This window comes from Euprymna scolopes, chromosome 7, assembly GCF_053919585.1.
Source record: "Euprymna scolopes isolate OS-2025 chromosome 7, ASM5391958v1, whole genome shotgun sequence".
NCBI lineage: Eukaryota > Metazoa > Mollusca > Cephalopoda > Sepiida > Sepiolidae > Euprymna > Euprymna scolopes.
The window spans coordinates 91,792,270-91,803,208 of record NC_136488.1 but is presented as its reverse complement, the minus strand read 5'-3'; the positions used below and the strand labels follow the sequence as shown (position 1 = coordinate 91,803,208).

At 34.6% G+C, this 10,939-nt stretch overlaps 1 pseudogene; it reads left to right on the top strand.

The window, feature by feature from the left end:
* The first annotated feature begins 1,983 nt into the window (after positions 1–1,983).
* Positions 1,984–2,126, top strand: LOC145280505 (U2 spliceosomal RNA; annotated as a pseudogene).
* The last annotated feature ends 8,813 nt before the right edge of the window (positions 2,127–10,939 follow it).

The window sequence follows — 10,939 nt, the reverse complement described above, 5'->3', positions numbered from 1 at the left end:
TGTTCTGGCGGCTGGCAACATCATCCATAATGCACATTTTCTCATAGAGAGTATTGCGAACCTGTCCTCCCAAGTTCTTGGGATGATTTAGAAGCTTTGAGCATCTTCCAACCCTAATAGCTCTTGAGCAGATAGTGAGGAGGTTACGGCGTCAAGATCTCAAGATCTTCATTGAATGCTCTGCTGATGGTTCTGTGGTTTAAATTGCATTTTGTTTGGCTAGTTTTAATATTGCCTGAGTTGAGGTTGCTTTGTTAACCTTTTCAATCCTGTTAGAAAAGTTTCGGTTCCCTTTCGATCATTGCATTGTGGCGATTTCGTTGAACCCAGCATCAAACTTTGCCAGAGCTCAATAAACTGTCATATTTGCGTTGCTAGTGCTCTTAATTATGTCTGAAAGAGAGTTCCCAGTGGGGTTCAATTCAGATATAGTTCTAATTCCGCAATTTTTAATGAAACATGTTGAAATCTTATAAAAATAAATTCAAGAATATAGTTTCAAGATTATCTGAAAAAATCATTATCATTAAAGGAATAGTTAGAAAGTAATGCACAATACAAAATAATTTTAATTTGTCTGTAGAGCCCTGAAACTGGCAATAATAAGTAGCATTTAAAGTTAAGATATATTACTCACAATTATCAATAGACACAAACTGAATCTGGCTTTAAATACGGAAATTTCAAAGATGGAACGTAATCGGCTAAATTTCTTTTCAGTCACATGAATTACGGATATTAGATTCTTATATTTTTCAGAAGTTATTCGCTAATACAAGTGAAATTGCAAAAATAATGCCTCCCATATTTTTATTCCGATCGAATTGATCGAATTGATCAAAGAGGATTGAAAATTAAATTGTTATGATGACTGATCTTATGCATTCATGATCTGTGTGTTTCAAATTACATTCCGTTATATAAAAAAAATTTCTACAGACAAAAAAAAATCAACTTATTTTTACATTTTCATCTACGGAATAAGCATAAAACTATATATAAAAAACCACGTGCATTATTTTTAAAATTCAACATCGGAGCTGAATTCGATGTTTTCGATTGTAAAACAAAACTAATTGTTTCGATAAATCTTTGAGTGGCGTACCACTGAATTAGTTTTTTTTATAAAATAAAATTGAATAAAGTTTATTTTTACAAGAATGTAATTTATATAGATAAACTAGCGAATAAACATAAAATATATATGACCCCCCCCATTTATTACTTAAAAAAAAAATCCAAAATATGCAACGGTGATGAAGTTAGCTTTTTTTCTGAAACTAAAGGGACTTGATTTGATAAGATTGTATTTGGCGTATCGCTGAATTATTTTTTCTAAAGTATAAAAACGAATAAAATTTATTTTTACAATGATCTTTATACATTTATCCAGCGAATAAACATAAAAATATATACGAAAAACACGTTTATTAATTTTAAAAAGTCGCAACGGGGATGAAGTTGGCTTTTTTTCTTAAACTTTTGATTTTTAAAAATAATAAACGTGTTTTTTTTTCATATATATTTTTATGTTTATTCGCTAGATAAATGTATAAATGTCTTTGTAAAAATAAATTTTATTAATTTTTAGTCGCGTGCAAGCGATTCTATAAGTCACTCCGTCGGTCCGTTGCTCGGTCGGTCGGTCGGTCGGTCGGTCTATCCGTAACCCCTTTGTGCTTGGCCTTTTTGGTTAAGATCAAAGGTCTGTATTAATAGATGCTGTTCTTAGCTTTTTAAGATTTTCTTGGCCTTTTGGCAACGATTAAAGTGTAGTATGTGTTCCGGCAGATACTGCAAGCAAAGACCATATGTGGGGCAACCACACATATAAGACCTTGGTCAATGTAGGGGCAACCCTTCATACCAATTGTCACTATCCAGCTCCCCTACTCTCCAGGGAGTTGGCCCCCATTTCCCCGTCACTCCTCACATTAAAAATCGGTCTTGTGCCTAATTTGCTAGGTGGGGGGGCAAATAAATACCTTTTTCTTGGCCTTTTGGCCAAGATCAAAGTATAGTATCTGTTCTTACTACATGCTGTACTTATGTTTGTAACTTTTCCTTGGCCACATAGCTAAGATCAAAGTGTAGTATCTGTTTTTAACAGATGCTGCACTTACATTTGTAACTTTTCCTTGGCAATCGAAGGGGGGAAACCCTTCCATGCTAAGGCATTTTTAGTCGCATGCAAGTCACTCCATCGGTCGGTCTGTAACACATTTACATTTTATTTTTTTTCTTTAAGCAAGGGGTATGGAGTAACATTTTTGTTCCCCGATTTATCAGAGAGGGACCTATGTTTTCAATGGGTCCATCCGTCTGTTAGTCCGGATGATTGACGGATAACTGTCCATTAGTTTTTCCTGAAATTTTGTCACAAATTATATTTTAATATATAAATGTGCATAGTAAAAAAAAATTTTTTTTTTTTTTGAAAAATCCTGTTTTGCCCGCAGGGGCTGAAAAGGGGTAAAAATGACACTTTTTCTCCCGTAACATTTGATCCATCCATTAGATTTTTAAGAAACTTGCCCAAAATGTGGAGGGCATTGTTCTTAAAATAAATTCAGTATGGGTGACCCTGGCAAAATTCTGATTTTCGTCCCCCGGGGACTTTTAGTGCTGAAAACGCCCTTTCTTCTGGCGCGTTTTTCATATTTCTCAACAAAAAACTTGATATGTCTATATAGTGGTTTCCCATGTTGCTGAATGTAAATATACATGTGTTAAGGTGTGAAACTGCACTGTTTGTCCATTGTCACTGGTATTCGGCATTCAAAGTGGCTCATCAGAGGTGAAAAATGTACGAAAATTGCAAAAAATGACACTTTTTGCCCCATAAATTTTGACCTATCGATTAGATTTTTTTGAAACTTGTCCAAAATGTGGAGGCCATTGTTCTTAATATAAATTCAATATGGGTGACCCTGGCAATATTCTGGTTAGCGTCCCCCGGGTACTTTTAGTGCTAGAAAACACACCTTTTTAGGACTCTCATGTAGCACCAATTTTTAAAATTATATTTCGTACAGAGGGGGACCATGCATGCGCGGCTCATTTTTTAAGCATGGGGCATGGAGTAACATTTTGGTCCTCCGATTTATCGGAGAGGGACATATGTTTTTGGTGGGTTTGTCTGTCCGTTAGTCCGGACGATTGATGGATAACTGTCGATTAGTTTTTCCTGAAATTTTGTCACAAATTATATTTCAATATATAGATGTGCATAGTAAAAAATATTTTTTTGTGCGAAAATTCCCATTTTGCCTACAGGGGTCTCAAAAGAGGCCAAAATGCCTCGAATTGGCCAAAAATGACACTTTTTGTCTCGTAACATTTGATTAATCCATTACATTTTTCTGAAACTTTCCCAAAATGTGGACGCCATTGTTCTTAATATAAATTCAGTATGAGTGACCCTGGCAAAAGTGTGGTTTGCATCCCCCGGGGACTTTTAATGCTGAAAACGCCCTTTCTTCTGGCGCGTTTTTCATATTTCTAAACAAAAACTTGATATGTATGTCTATATAGTGGTTTCCCATGTTGCTGAATGTAAATATACACGTGTTAAGGTGTGAAACTGCACTGTTTGTCCATTGTCACTGGTATTCGGCATTCAAAGTGGCTCAATAGGGTCGTGTCTGTTCTTAACCTATGCTGCACTTGTTTGTAACTAATAAGTAAATGTGTTACAGACGGACCGATTGACCGACAGAGAATAGTTTTTTTTTAAATGCATACCACAGAATAGTTTTTGTAGTCGTGTGCAAGCAACTCTATAAGTCACTCAGTCGGTCAGTCGGTCGGTCCGTAACACATGTACTTTTTATTTCTTTTTATGTTTATTATACCACTATTTATTGGTTTTCGGGGTTCCTTATTACGAAATTAACGTTTCAAATTTCCTAAATCAAATAATTTGTGTGAAATAAAGTGGGAGATCACTTTTCTGTATTAATTTAATGTAAAATGATCACCCACTTTACAACCAGTCAGTCTCAAAGCCATTCAAGTCATTCTCCAGATTATTCAAGTTTTTTTTTTTTGAAGGATTCCAGTTATTTTTTAAGCATTCAAGTCATTCTTAAGGTCATTCAGTTCATCCTTAAGTTCATTAAAGTCATTCTAAGTCATTTACTTTTTATTTATTTAAGTGATTTAAGCTCAATTTTCGGTCATTTTAGTTTATCTTTAAGAATTTCATTTCAATCCTACATTCATGTATTCATGCATTATACGAGAGCACGCGACTAATAGCTATCGGCCTTGTTATTCTTTAGAAAAAATAATTCAGCGGTACGCCATACAGAGATTTATAAAAAAGTTAGTTTTGTTTTACTGTCGCAAATATCGGCATCAACTCCGTTGTTGGAGTTTAAAGCTAATAAACGTGGCTATCCATATATAATTTTATGTTTATTCACTAGAAAAAATGTAAAAATAAGTTGTTTTTTTCTGTAGAAAGTTGTTTTTATGACGGAATGAAATTAGCCTCACTTGCTACTTTTTGGCATCCTGGTGCGCTGGCGTCCCAAAAAGAATTACCCTCCAACCCAAATTACGTTAGCAACATTTTATATGAAATTCGCGTGTATTATCCTTAGTATATTTTTTCCAAAATATATTTTAAGAATAAACAAATCAAATTCCAAACTGAAAAATACAAAACAACAAATAAAAAAAAACTGTGAAACAATTAAAAAACACATGATTTTCTATTTTTTTTTAAATAAAGAAATTAATAAATATTTCATAAAAATATTTTTATAATTCCAAAAGCAAAATTCCAAACAGTGAAAAGAACTATTAAACAATAACATTTTATTTATTATTACTTTTTTTGTAAAATATATTTTTCTAAATAACCATTTGATCCAAAACTTTCCATTTTTAACTAAAACATGCAAACCAGTCTCACCGTGGTCTAATGGCGGAACATTTTTAGGCTAATGTGAGATTTTCACATTACACCGGTTTTAACTTGCACCGGGACAGTTTTTCTTACGTTACGCGATATATATATATATATATATATATATATATATATATATATATATATATATATATATATATATATATATATATATTGTCTTAACAAAAAACAAGACATCAAGGAATAAATTGATAGCTACAAATAGGGTATTTCAATTATGAAATATAATAATTTTGTAGCTTACAGCTAAAGTCATTTCTTTTTGGCTTAAAACTTATTGGTGTATGAACGATGACTGAATTTTCAATTATATAAATCCAGTAAAATTCGGAATATTATAAATAAGACTATATATATATATATATATATATATATATATATATATATATATATATATATATATAGAAAAAGACAGAGAATTAGAGAGATGTTGTCTATATAATCCTATCTTTTTTAAGAAGCGATGGCTATATTGTTCTTCAAGAGAAATTGTATCCAACGTGATTTTTGCTTTTTGTGATTTTATTTTGTTTTTTTAGCTGTGTATTTTTGAAGTGAAAACGTTTGATTGCTGAAGAGTCTATAGATAAAAAATATTAGATAGACACACTAATATGTGTATTCATATGTGGATGAAACGGTCCACAAAGCGTATAGAAGTTTTTCATTAAAAAAAAAATGAACAGTAAGATTAATAAAATTTTGGTCACGAGAACCTAGCCTTATATTCACTTACTCTCTTTCTCTCTCTCAACAATCACATACACACACATACTCAAACACACACACATATACATACAAAAATACACATTGCTCTTTATTATAGAGTGAATGATTTTTGTTTTAAAAATAAAATAAGTGATGTTTCACGGGTATTTTTGACGTAAGCTGTAATCGGAATGCGAAAGAATTTATCTACTGCATCTGATATTTTATTTACATTTATTTTTTTAAAACTCGAATTCTCTTTTTTTTTTCTAGCGAGGCTATAGATTTATTTTTAAGGGTGCCAACACATGCAGCTAACTTATCAGGGGTAATATGAGCGACGGCTGAAAGTAGAGAAAACATGTGTCAGTTGGCTGGTCGGCTTCAGCTGTCAGTTGATTACATATTCACCTTTATAGATTGGTGTCTGTCTATTTTACGCCATATCAACACGTTTGGGACATTTAATCGAAGAATATAGTTTGTTTCTGTACAACTACCACGGGAGCATTTGTACTAACATTTATATTGTACCTTATGTTATTCATATATATGCTTCGGTCATATATATTATATTGTAAGAATTATTCTAACAAAACATAGAGCCTTTAGACAGTCAGAAATTCACAACAAATTGAAAAGCGCACTTACATTGAGCTCTCGAAGAATCGCTCCGTTACACAATTGCAAAATCGTTGTGAAATTTTGCTGCCTTCTTGGGGAGCGTAGGCCATGATAGTTAAAATCTTCTACCGAGATTGGGAGACATAGCTTGATATGAAAAATAGTTTATGTAATGCAACATACTCAATTACAATACATATAAGTCGTTAATGAACCAATAATTTATTAGTCATCAAAACGTCAAGGAAAAAAATAAACTGAGTCCCATCGGTACAATACCCTTTTTGAGTCTGCATAAAAATGTGAGAAGAACAGGCCAACCGGAAATGGCGGTTGCAAGCTCAAATCAATAAAAAAGAATGGTTGTTTCAAAACAGATATGATTTGTCTTATCAACCCAAAGAAGTAATAAATGTATAATTTCTGACAATGTATATACGTACATATATAGGATGGAGCATAAGTCCTGCTGAAAATTTCGGAACTATTTCTAGGATAGTGATTTAAAGGTTATGAGGGGTTTTTGAAGCATGAAAAACGATGTTCCTTTTGTATTTTATATTTTTATTGTTTTTTTTTTTTATATTTCAAGCGGACCCCCGCTCTTGGTCACAAAAAAGTATCGAAATGAAAAAGAAAAAGAAAACCGTTGAAAGAACTAGAGATTTGTAGCGTGGACAGCGTTCATTCCTAGCAATCATGTTCTAAAAAGTTCACGTGAATTATTTTAGCCGTTATTGGAAGAAAATTGTGCTATTTAATTTTTTTTAATGTTGCAACGTAAAAGCGTTTATTTGAAACGGCAAAAATGAGACGCAATTGATTTCAATATGTATAATGGAATAGAAATGAAATTGTTAAACGGTAAAAATAATGTAATTATTAGTTATGAATAATAATAATAATAATAATAATAATAATAATAATAATAATAATAATAAAACTATTGAAGAGGGCAGAGTTAGAAAAAATGTCAGCTTTTTAATGGTGAGTAAATTCCGTCCCACCCTCAATATAGATGGGACGAACATAGATAAAAAATAAATAAAAAAAGTGAATAATAATAATAATAATAATAATAATAATAATAATAATAATAATAATATTAAAATCAATAAAATTAACATTAGTTAATAATTAAATGAGAATACAAATAATCTCGGTCCTGAAGGAAAATTGTCTCAGTCCCGAAGGAATTCTCATACACAGACCGAGGATAATATCAGAGCAGGTATTTAAATGTATGCGATTTTGACTCGAAAGTCACTCTGTGTGTATTGATAATAATGACAATATTTATAAAATATTAATAATAATTTTGATTTCGTTTATGAACGTCTCTCTGGAAAGGAATAGAATTCATTTCCAAAGGATTTCTCTTAATCTCGGCTTCAAACCAGGAGCTTCAAAGATCAAGGGTTTTCCTAAGTATGTTGGTGGTACCTATAATTGCAGAGGTTTGAAGGCCACCTAAAACATCGGGGATTTGTAGTTTTTTTCAATTGCCTTTCCAGACGACTTGATACTACTCCTAGTGTACCAACTACGACCGGGATTATTTGTGTTTTAACCCCGTGTATACGCCTTATCTCCAAGGCCAATGGAGCATAATTGCTCCACTTCTCATTCTCCTTCTCTCTCACAAAGTCTACAATCTGCCAGTTTTTTTAGATCTTGTCAATGACGACCAAATCCGGACGATTATGTTCCAATTGCTTGGTCATTATGACACTTTGTCCCACCATACCTCTACCTTGCCATCCTCACTTGTTCTCGCTTCATTAGAACCTCCTCAAACCATTTTCCAGCACACTTCACTCTAACCCTCTTACACACCTCCCAATATATCCGGAGTCCCATGCGATCGTGTCTTTTGCGGTACTCTCTCTGGGCCAGTCCACTACACCCTGCTGCAAGGTCCGCAATTGACTCTGAGGTCTTACCACAAATCCGGCATTATGCAGCAACTTCCTCTCCTAGAACAACTTTTTTGAACAATCGTGTCCCTAATGCCTGCTCTTGTGCTGCACAAAGAAAAACTTCAGTACTCTTAGACAGATACCCAGCTCTAAGCCATTGCCATGATCTTTCATCAGCCACTTCTGCTATATCCTAGAAGACCTTCCATGCATTTTTTTCCTAGCCAGTTCCTCTGCCCTTTCTCTATCCACACGTTTCACATAATCAGCCTTGGTCTCACATACCTCCACTTCGTTGGCCACAACCTTAATTATCCACTCTTCACTTCTAACCACATGCTCCTTCAACGACATCTCCTCGGTTCTAACACAATCTTTTACACTTTTCAATCCTCTCCCACCATCTTTCCTCTTTTGATACAGCCTTGCTACGCTACTTCGAATGTAAAATATACCAAACATTGCTAAAATTTTTCTTGTTTTGATATCCATGGCATGCAAATCCTTGTCAGAATATTCTAAAATTCCCGCACTGTATCTCAAAACACTGACTGCCTATGCATTTACTGCTTTCATTAGGTTTCCTCCATACAGTTTCTACTTTGCAATTAGTTTCACTCTTCTAAGATATTCTTTCCTGACTTTTTCCTTCCTTTCTCTGTTCATGATTCATACACCCTCCAGCACTCCCTAATACTTATATCCTGTATCTTCTATTTCTTTGATGATTTCTCCATTTGGCATCACTATTCCATTCGAATGAACCTCTACTTCTCTTTTTATAACCAGCACCACACATTTACTAATCCAAAACTACACCCCAATGTCATCTGATTATATCCCCATAAGTTCTACCAGTCTTACCATTTCCTTTTCATTTCTACCGAATATTTTCAAATCATCCATAAACAGTAGATGGTTGAGGCGCCTGTCACCAGATCCAAAGTTATACCCCAGTTTTTCTCTCTTCAAGAGGATGCTCAGCGGCATCATTATCATTACAAAAAGAAGTGGCGATAACGAATCTCCTTGAAATATCCCACGTTTAATGCCAACCAGCCCCATCTCCTCTCTGTTTGCTGTCAGCACCGTTTTCCATTGAGCCATACTTGTCTCCAAAAGCCCTACCACATTCTCAGCAACCTTCATCATCAATAGTGTTTCACGTATCCATGAATGATGAACCATGTCATAAGCCTTTCTGTAATCGATCCATGCTACGCTCCGATTTCTCTTCTTCTTCTTCGCATCCTGCATTATTGCTTTATCAATTAGTAGTTTCTCTTTAGTACCTTTCGAGCCTTTCCGGCACCCCTTTTGTTCGTCAGGAAAAACACCATTACTCTCTAGATGTTCATAAATTTTTTCCGCAAATATTTGAATCAACAGTTTCCACATCAATGGCAGACATGTAATTGGTCTATAATTATTGGCATCTGTTCCTTTTGCAGGATATTTCCTAACCAGTGTTGTTCTTCTCTTCACAAACCAATCAGGGACATCTCCCGACTCTACAACCCTTTGCAGAGCAGCAGCTATAGGTGGATAAAGGCATGGAAATTGTTTAAACCAGAAGCCCATCACTCCGTCTGGACCAGGTGCCTTCCAGTTTGTCATGCTTCGTATCCCAGCCTTAACGTCATCAATGGTTATCTCAACATTCTTCATCTGCTGTATTTCTGATAGCCTTTCTCTGACCTCTCTCAACCAGCTAGCCTTCTCATTATATCAACTTTCGACAGACCAAATCCCACTCCAGAACTTCCTTGCATCTTTTGCATTTGGAGTGTTGTTATTTCCCGCCTGTCTACTAGCATTTAATTCTTTATACAGCTGAGACTGATTGTTCCGGAAAAGGTTGTTCTGCCGAAATGCAACACTTTTTCCAATAAAGTTCCTAATTTTGATACCACCTGTGTGGACGTTCTCTTTCAACATTGTTAGAACGTCCATCGTTCCCTTTTCCAGCAATATATATCTCATTTCAAGCTTGTCCTTGGCTTTCTGTCCTAGTTTAACTCCTTTTCTTATTTCTTCGATTCTACCAATGTTTTTCCGCCACCGTTAAATACTTTCTTCAAGCTGCCTCTACCAGTGTGGCCTTCTATCCTTCATTTCTCCCCTTTTCTTCTGTAATAAGCCAAGACGATTCGCAATAACATATGACACTGCATACAGAACCCTGTTAAATTCCGTAATCGATATGTTCTTTCTTATGATGTTGTGAATTACTCCTTGAATTATTTTTACCTCCTTTTTCACCTTCCGCCTATCACTACTCTTCATACTTGGAATCTCTATGATATCGTCTCTAAGAAGAACCTCTCTTAACTTCTGAAGTACTTCTTTTTCTAGAGAAGTCAAAGTTCGAACTTCATCACCACTTCTACATACATCTGCTTCTTTCACTGGCTCCATTGTCTCAGAGTCAATGATCTCATCTGCCTTAGATCCTTCAAACTCTTTCTCATTACTTTCCCAAACCATAGGATTCCATACCTCCTCAGTTGTCCGCCTCCCATCATCGTTTACATTTCTCTTCTGCACTTCCACTCTCTCAGTTCTTTCATCAGAGCTAGTTTCATCAATTTTACTTTTGTTATTCATTTCATTCCTAACCATCCATTCAATCTCTTCTCTAGCAATCACTGAAAGTAGGTTGTTATTTTTAATTCATTTTAACTGGGATACCAAACTCGCGACACTTCTAGCTCCTCCTCCTCTCGATTCCCATTCTTCCTTCTCTTTTCGG